The following is a 10,067-nucleotide window of genomic DNA, read 5'->3' on the forward strand; positions in this document are numbered from 1 at the left end:
TTCGAATTCGAAATTCGATAGGACAGAAAAGGCTGTATTTAACAATTCTTACTAGGCTCCGCTCGACTAGCCATTACCTAAAAAAAAAAAGGTCAACAGCCACCCGTGCGTCAGAAGTAATGTACGCCACGGGATCTCTCGCGCCATCTACAAATATTCCTACGGCCGCGTCTCGTAGTAGTACTGATGTATGGATGGTTATGGGTTATGATTTATTTTCTAAATCTACACCTATACGTCGCGACATCGCATATTCGATATAGCGTTCAAGTTGCTCGAGTGCGAAGATATTACAATTCAACAGTGTTTTATAAAAGAGTTAAAAAGTTATGGGTGACACTACGATATCCGCACCGGGTGTCACCCATACTAGCTACGCTAATGTCACTTTATATAAGATTTGTTTAGATGCAACTTATTTAAATGGGGCCCCAATTTAAATTTTGTCTAGGGCCCGCTAGAGGCTTAATCCGGCGCTGACACCTATACACAAAAATGATGATTGTTCTTGCCGAAAAGTTCTTTAGAATTACTGTATATTTTAGTCTTTTAAATTGAGATACCTAAATAAGGGGGCGGCGAATTTTTCTCCGCCCCGGGCGGCTGACACCCACGCTACGCCACTGGTTCCGACCCGCCGTTCCAGCCGTCGTCGCTCGCCGCCGCCCATGAAGACAAAAAGAGATTACTCTCCGAGCTGAGTTACCGAACTTTCATACTAGTGAGTCCTATACGTCTAGGACTTACGAGTATTTTAAGGTATTTATCATCTCGCGAACTTACTGTGAGCTCTCTCTCTCTCGGTCAGGGTCGCGATAGGTTTATCCCCTCTTTTTAGCAATTGTGCTAAGCTTCTGAAATGTTGTAGAATTTGTAAATAATAGCGAGGTTGAGGCCGAAGTTTTAAACGCTAAAACGTGTACGTCGGACGTTCAGCGCCGCTTTCCTGTAAGCCTAGAAGTTTGACAATAGCATTTGAAATGTCGAGCATGACTTCACTGACTTTCCAAACACCATTGTCAAACTTCTAGGTTTACAGGAAAGCGGCGCTGAACGACGTTTTCGCGTTTAAAACTTCGGCCTCAACCTCGCTATTATCCATGAATAAACGGATATTTTTGTTAAGTGTTGTGGAGTGTACTTCCTCCGGTTGTTTTCTTCGCCTCCATTCCGAATCCGGAAGCCTACAAGCGCGACCGCTAGCGCAATGAAATTTGCTGCCAACCCGGTTTCTGTCCGAAAAGACACAGTGATGTCAGTCTGACAAGGTACCAAGGATGTGCCTATTCTGCGGTCACGTAATGCTCAATTTTAGTTAGTTTATTTTTATATGCCAACGCAACACGTGTGCCATCTGCCTAGGCGGAGATCCTTCCGGGAGGAATTCCACCTCGGCAGATGGTCTCCTCGGGTTCTGGCTATTTAAGTGTTGCAAAAGTGAATAAAATCCACAAAACTCCACTTCTCCAGTTCGTTGGAGAAGCGCGAACCCACGAGTAATAAAAATAAATGTAAAAAATATGTAAAAATGCTAACCTAATCGAAATACAATCAACTTTTATTAGGTATAACTTTTTGTCTGTTTCTAAAATCCATTAAATAGGGGTGCGTTGAATTGACGGCCGATCGAACTTCAAGTCTGTTTACTTTTGTTTATCTTAATAAAAAAAAATCTAGAAAATTTGATATTACAATTTTTCTACCATTTCCTTGCGCTTTTCAAAATTAAATATAAATTTGTACTTAAAAATACTGAAGATAAAATAACAGATAAATATAGTGTATTTGTTTTAGTATAAGGTAAATGATCTAATTATTTATTAATGATTTTAATGGATACTGAACATTTCAAAGTACTGTACAGTACATAGCAGCGGCCGGATGGCCGAGCGGTCAAGGTTAGCAGCCTGCCGCCCTGGGGGACCCGGGATCGAATCCGGACGGGTCGAAAAATCCCCAGGAATTTTTCGGGGGGTGGTCCGTCCGGATATGTCGGTCCCCGTCCCTCACCACCCGGCCGCCCCATTGTGGGCCTGGCCGAACCCATAATGGGCTTGCTATAAGAGGCCCTCTTAGTGCCCACTGGGCGGAAAGAGTTACAAAAAAAAAAAAAAAAAAAAGTACTGTACATAGCAAAAGCGTTGTATCATAATTTTCAAACCAAAAATTCACTCAAAATTCTATTGGTAAAGATGAAACGTGACGTCACAAGAAACATTTCCCTTCCCCTTCCCTTATTATAATTATAATTATATATTTAAAAAAGTTTTTATAATAGTGCCATTTATAGTTTAGTAAAAAAAAAGCATTAACAAATTATTCTAAAACTTTTAATATTAATTTGTTTTAAGTAGTCGACGTAAGGGGAAAGGACCTTACGTCATCTACGTAACGAATTTAACGTCACTTCTCTCGCGAAGTCTCGTCGCTTCTTTATAATACTTTTATCTTTTTATTTATATTTTATTATTCTGTAAACGTCATCTGATGTTTATAAAGTGAAACATTCCTATCAGCTGTTTCTTCAGTTTTCATTTATATAAGTCACGAGCATGTGACGTCACAGAAGTTTAAGTAAAACCGTGATCAACTTTGTAACATGCTTGTGTATAGGTTGCGCCTCTACCTACGACCTGTTGTATATAAAGAACAACAAACGCATCAGCCGTTTTATTTCTCAAACAGGTAAATCAACTTTCTTCCTCCTTTCTTCCTTTTTTTTTTTTTTTTTTTTTTTTCGTTATACGTAAAACTCTTCCTGGGTTGTTTGCACCTGAAGGTTGACGCCAGGTCTCGACGCGTCGATGAACTTATTAAATTTACATTTTTTTAAATTAATTAATGAATTTTAATGTAAGTAAATTTTAGAGTTTTGTTTTAAATTCGATTTCGCGTGTTAAAATTGACATTGTTTCGTTATAATTACGACTCGCCAATGATAATTTAAAAACTTCGTTTGGGCGACGCGGTGGTTGCGACGCGACGCGCTGCTATTGAGGTTGCGGCTGAAGTTTTCATCTCGAAAACGTGAACGTCGAACGTCGAGCGCCATCTTTCTGTAAGTCTAGAAGTTTGACAATGATGTTCCAAACGCCATTATCAAAACATTACAAGTGGTGCTCGACATTCACGTTTTCGAGATGAAAACTTCGGCCACCACCTCTATATTAACGCATAAATCTATTGGTAGTTGCTTTGTATATATGCTAACGTGTTTGGGTTTTGTTTGCACAAATTAAATGGTGTTATCGGTGATTTAGATAAGATTATTACTTCTGGATTTACACTTAATGAGTCATTTAAGTAATGTATTTAATATAATGTAAGATTCAAACTCTGAATGAGGGTTTTTGCACCCCCGAATTGTAGATCCCATATACGAGCAAAAATGTCAAAAGAACCGTACCCGTACACGCAATCCTATGCTTTTAAAGGTCAGTTTTTAACAGGTATTGTTATATAGCCTATTCCCCATGCTTCACCTTGGTCAAGGCGAGTGAATGCTCACATCAACTGATGCTCACCAGTGGCCGAGCAGTTTCGTTCCCGAACACTGGTAGTTTGGACGTGAGTTCGCACCTCTCCAGGACAGCTGGCCATGTGGCGTTTTCCAGGTTTTCTCCGTGTCTGTAATGCCTGAATAGGGGCCAGTTACCCTTAAAAAGACTTCTCAGAAGGCAGATCGCACAAGTGTTGCATTGCCGTAATTTAACAAACAAACAAACTCACCTCAACTGATGTTCTGCATGTGGTTGTGCACTTTGGTGCTCATAAGTCCTATGCCCCCTAAAACTATATAACATTGAGTACTTTGTGAACTGTGGAGTGGGCTATGCAAAGCTGGCATAGTCATATGGGCTAAATAGTTAAATGCCATAGTTTTAGTGGAGTGACGCGACTTGTGATCTTGTGTGATCCGATTTCAGGGGGGTTGTATCTCGCGAAGGGTCGCTTGTAGAAGTGTGACTTTTTTGACTTTTGCTTCTATGGTTGTTCTACAGCTCCGATAAGGTCTCAATTGTCTCGTTCGGAGCTTGAATTGTACTGCTCCTTTTAAATATAAGCATAGTGTAATTTTAATTGAGAAATCTGAGGGCTCAGACCTCTCGGATTTAAGTACTTAATCGTTTATTTTACTTTCTGAAAATAGAACATTCTTAATTTCAAATAATTATTATTATTATTTTCTTCGGCTAATTATGTCACCTCTGGCAATCTGCCTCTCCGGGAAGCCACCTACCTTGTCCTCCCCTGTATTGGCCCCTGCTGAGAAGTCTAATAATTTAAAATTATACTGTAATATAAAATTTAAATAATAACAAAAAAAAAACTGGGGGAACGAAATATAATTTGACTGATCACCATAATTTCCCTATGTCTATGACAGTTGGGAAAGTATAAAAGCACTTTTGAACCACTTACATTCGTCGTCTGGAATTTTCTTTCAATTTTAGCCCATGATGGTGGACTTAAGAATTCAAAAGTACTAAGGAACTGATATATATTGCTCTTTCGACTCCAGTAAAGCAGTTCTTTTGTGTTACAAAGCAAAGTCAAGTGTCTGCGTATATATAATTATAAATGTTACATGATATTTTAAATAATATTTTGAAGTTATGATACATTTAAAATATTTCCTGATGATAAACTATTCTCGAAGTCAATGCTTTACATATATCATTATAGGGTTTCTCAAATGGGGATCCCGGTTGTTTTTTTAACCCGGGAAATCCCGCAAATTTACTTTTTTCTCATTTGGAGTTAAAATTCAGGAAATTTTGCAAATAGAAAGTATAATTAACTCATAAACTGTCAGAATAAATTTGTATTTATTAATTTTAAACCTGCTTATTAGTTTTTTAAATTTTTGCTCATTATGGCATGTCACAAATGGTCAATAATCAATGCGTAGCTTATTTGTGGCAGGATTCTGAAAATTTCTTTACTTGTCGGAACCTGTAATATCTGGAATAATTGTGCTTATGCTGTTTTAGTTTTTAACCATTCCCAATAGCTTCAATAACTGCCTAATGCCAGGTTGCGCAAATTGGGCCAGGATACAAACAAGTACAAAGTCTGCAAGTATGAAGTTTTTCTTCATAAACCTAATTATTAAAGACAAACAAACTGTCGAATTATCGGGCTACAAGCTTAATACTGCTATTAAAGCAGCCAAGGTAGACAAATCAAGAATACTAGAGAGCAAAAGAAGCACTACAATCTCGAAAACAAACTAGAAATCTCCAGGCTACAGGTGAAAAAAACACATAACATCTGTTTTCTCTTAAATGCATTAAACACTATTCCAATCACATCAATTGAATCGGAAAGGGCATTCTCGGTAGCAAGACCTTTTTATTACTGAAATAAGAATCAGATTGAGTGATCGGAGTATCGACCATCTTTGCTTTTTAAAATCTCATAAAAATTTACAATAATATTTTATATTATGTTTTATTTAAAAAATGAAAATTATCTTCTAAGTTAGAAGTTTGATCTAAATTCATTTTTTCTTTAAATTTTTAACTCAATTCAAAGTCACATTTTTTTATTGTTGTATGCAGTTTCCAGCAAACTTTAATAAATTTTTTCTATTGGTGAACATTTCTACATAATTCAAAGATAATTTTTAATATATATCTTACACAGCATTATTAATATGATTTTGGAGGTTACAAACATATTAAATTACTTTAAAAAAATGAAAAATAATAGGCCTAAGTAATAGTAGTAATAAGGCCTAACTAAGTAGTAATAGTGATAGGCCTAACTAAGGCAAAGGCCAAACTGGAGTTCCTTTTGATGAAAAATAATTATATCATTTGATTTCAAGATATTTTGTATATCTTAAAAATAATTAATTCTATCCCGGGAAACAGTGCACTTTTATCCCGGAATCCCGGGACAAGCAAAAGACCAGGAAACGAGAAACCCTAATCATTATCTTATAATCAAAATGACCGACTTATATTTATTATTTAATTACAAAATTCTGTAATTTAAATAGTTAATTTGATTAATAATCTAAATATGTGAGCTAGAAACAATAAAAAAAAATTGTGAAATTGTACCTTAAATTGCATGAGATATAATTTAACTAATTATTACAGTGCAAAGTTTAATGAAATCTCTTTTGTAAACATGATACAGATAGGACAAGTCACTTGATATGTTTTTAGATAAGATTTTTATTAGAAAATCAGTGATATTGAAGTATTAAACAGTTTATTCCTTTTTTTTTTTTAGATAAACATTTGTTAAGTTTATCAATGAACTAATAGGGAGATATACTTTATTAGAGTGAAATTTAAATACTTAAACTAGCAAAGTGCAAATGTACTTAAAATTTATCTTTGGGAATATAAATTTTGTTTTCTAAAAGTTGTTTTTGAAGAATTTTATGTCCTGAAGACTGGCCAATAAGGCTCAAAAATGCTTAATTTATATACAGTCTTTCCTTGACTTATAATGGAGTTACATTCCAAAAAACATATTGTAAGTCAAAAATATCACAAGTGAAAAATAAATACATAAAATAGGCTATATGCAAGGTTATACAGTATGTAATGTTGCATATTGTACAGTACGTAATGTGAGTTTGGGCAATTGTTGATTGCGATAGCTCAAACTCGCAAGCGATTGCCATAACTGCGGTACATGGATATTATATTAAGTTTCTCAGACATAGTGGGTCATTTTGCAGACATAATGGGTATACTGTAAAACACAAGAAGATATAAGATGGTATATATAAAAAATAATCTTTCTTGAGACTTTAATGCATCAGTAGAGCAGCTTAAATTCAAATTCTAACTGTTTTCTGTTTCACTTGCATTGGTCGTTACATGTGCAAAACATCGTAAATCGAGGAACATCTGCATACATAAATTTTTTCTTCCCTGCAGACATTAATGGGATCTTTTTTGTGGATTTGTCCAGGCTCATAACAAAAATGCTGTTAACCTTTGTTATCCTGTGAATGTAATGAATGATGGAATCTAGTATTACTAGGCCAAACTGCCCACTAAAATTTCTGAAAATCCAATCCAAACTTGAACCCGTATCCCTCAAAACGAAAAACTTGTGTTTGCTATCTCAGCTATTTCGGTGTTCGGGTTTTAAATGCTTAAAAGACAGAATCTGAAACGTGGTATGGACTATACGATGAACAAGTTATATGCTAGTATTAAATTGCAGCTATAAATTCACACTTAAGAAGCCGCTGTTGCTCTGTAGGTGCATGGTGTGTGCTGAGATTATACAAAGGAATTTTGTTTTAACAGTTTTTTGTAGGGTTGCCAAACATTCGTACCTCAAAGGACGATCCTTTATTTTAGCTAAACTGCACCGTCCTTTATTGAAATGAGAAAGGTTGCGATTTGTCATTTATTTTCATTTTCAAATGTAATGGCAGTGGTAGATTTCTACACACACAAATGCTTATCCTTTACACATTAATTCAAATCCTTCCCCACAGAAAGTTATGGTTTACCATTAAATATTTTAAATTCTAAATTAAACTAAATTTTGCAAATATTTCTAATCAATACAAAAATTAATTTTTAAATAAAAGTCTAAAAAACATAAACAGAATGTATAGTTGTTAAATAAAAAACTCGTTTGGTTTTATTTTTTGGGGTGGAACAGGGTGGAATCGAAGTTTGAAAGTATCATTAATCATTTTTTTAAGTGTCCTTTAATCCAGCTGTAGAAATCTGGCATCCCTAGGAATATGCCATTACAGATTATGTGCACAAAAATATTATATCAATAAATCAGATTTGTGTAAATTGTTACCAGGATAATTTGAGTTTCATCCATAAACACAATACAAAAACAAACAATTGATTTAAACTATTACTTATCTTGATTTATATTCAATAGATTATTAGTCAGTCGAGTGATTACATTCTGTAAAGGTTTATCATATAATCTCCTGAGATAAAATTTTCAATTTCTATTGTCTAATGAACTTAAAATGTAGTAAATATTGCATTAAAAATTATTTTAATGTTAACTAAAAAACAAACTGTAATAAGTAAATAATTGTCAGTTAGATTAAATAAGTTATTAATTTTATTTATCAGAATGGAGTTTAATCAATGATTGAACAATAATTATAATGGTAAAAATAACATCTTGCTCACTTTGAAGGGTAGCATTATACATCTCTGAACGCTTAAGCAAAATAACTTTCAGGAGCTCAAAGTAAGTGATTTGTGCAGGTAAAATTGCTGTTTTGAATGAGAGGTTTGGACTTCCCAAATTTTAACCCCCTAGCCCAAAAACGTCAAAGGAACCATATCTCTAATTGTGACCGTTGGTGAGATATTTACCTCAAATTTACCTGCTTGTTAAACCTGCAATAGACTTAACACAGCACACGGCATGATTCTGAGTGCATCCCAGTAGTCGGTGCAATGGCACTTTTCATGTTTTATGAGCCTTTAGCTTTAGTAAAGTGGAAAACAGTTGATTTTTAGCATTGTTTTGAGAAGTAGTTCTGGATTTCTTCATTTTTAAATTTTACCCCTTTTCAAGGGTTTTCAAAATTCTATATAGGCTGATTTTGGAGAGCTACATCTTGTGAAGGGCCACAAGTAGACAATCAATTTCTTTTGACTTTTTTTACTCCTATGAGCATGGTGTACCGCTCTGATAAGGTCCCAACCACCTCATTCAGAGTTCTGTTGTGAGTAACTCATAATTTAGAGAATAGGCACACTATAGAAGGTGCACATAATAATACCTATTGATAATGAATCCATAACTCTGCTTGTTACTTTTCAACTATGACCCCATTTGATGCAGGGTCCAACAATGCGTGTTGTCAAGTGTATAAGATAAATCAATTGAAATTCATTCAGGAGTACTATATAAATGTCTGTTTTGCGTAGGGAATGGTGTGTTATTAGGAATAGTTTAATAATCGGTGATAAATGTTAGAAATAATAGTCTGGATATAAAGCAAAAAAGCTTTAAAAATATTATATATATAATTAGGATCTCCTGAAGTGAAAGATATTTTTATATCAACCTCGTATTTTTCAGAATTATACGTCAGGCTTTCGACTAAGAGAATACAATAAATTTTGTGATTCTATTTACTTTAATTTAGTCTTTCTATGTGTATTTTTCTGTAGATTCTTGATTATATAATATAAATGGGGAAAAAGTAAACACAGATAATCAATTTCCTAGTTAACTTGTCAACCATACAACATATATAAAACAAAAGTTCAAAATCTTTTTAAAAGTATTGAAGCAGAGACATACTTTATCCAGTTTAAAGTGGTGGTGTAATTGTTATGAGCTCTTGTGTATACTGCATCAACGTTTACCTGTGAAATCTCTTTTTCTTCATTTTACTTTAAGATCTACATTCTCACATCTCACATATTTTCAGATAAACATCATTTATTAACATCTAATGTAATTACAGGTAATTTAGAGTTTAATATTTTTAGTTGAATCTACTACCAATGCTTTCCTTTTTTCTTTTAATAAGTGTAAAGAACTAAATAAATAGTCTTCTTAATAGTTATAAAACTTCAAATAATGCTCTCCAGTTGTGCAACACCATTGCCAAATCTTTAAAGTTAGTGGCATGGCAGAGCCGAATAACAAGCTTCCTATAATGTTTGGCCAGTATAGCCATACACTTAAATGTAAAACTCCAAAAACTGGATGTAATTACTAAAATTAATTCCAAAACACCATAAATCCAGTAGAAAATTCTGCAGTGGTGGTATGTACAATACTTTAAGGCATTATTCTAAGTTTTATAGTGTTCTTTATTGCCTTTTGCTTTCATTTATTATGCTTTCAATTATTTATGAAATATACAGGCTGAGTCCGTCTTCATACAAAACCTCAATGACCATCTGAAGGAACATATTTTTGAAGCGTGTTCATCCATAAAGGTGGCTCCGCACATTCGGTATTTGCCAATTGCCGAATAATTGCCTACTTGAACTCCGATTCGTCACAATATATGGACGAGGAGCGGGAAACGGCAAATACTGAATATTAATTGCAAGTAAATCGTCCACACTACTAAGTATCAG

Source organism: Centruroides vittatus, unplaced genomic scaffold (assembly GCF_030686945.1).
Source record: "Centruroides vittatus isolate TY-2023 unplaced genomic scaffold, ASM3068694v2 contig_799, whole genome shotgun sequence".
NCBI classification, from domain to species: Eukaryota; Metazoa; Arthropoda; class Arachnida; order Scorpiones; family Buthidae; genus Centruroides; species Centruroides vittatus.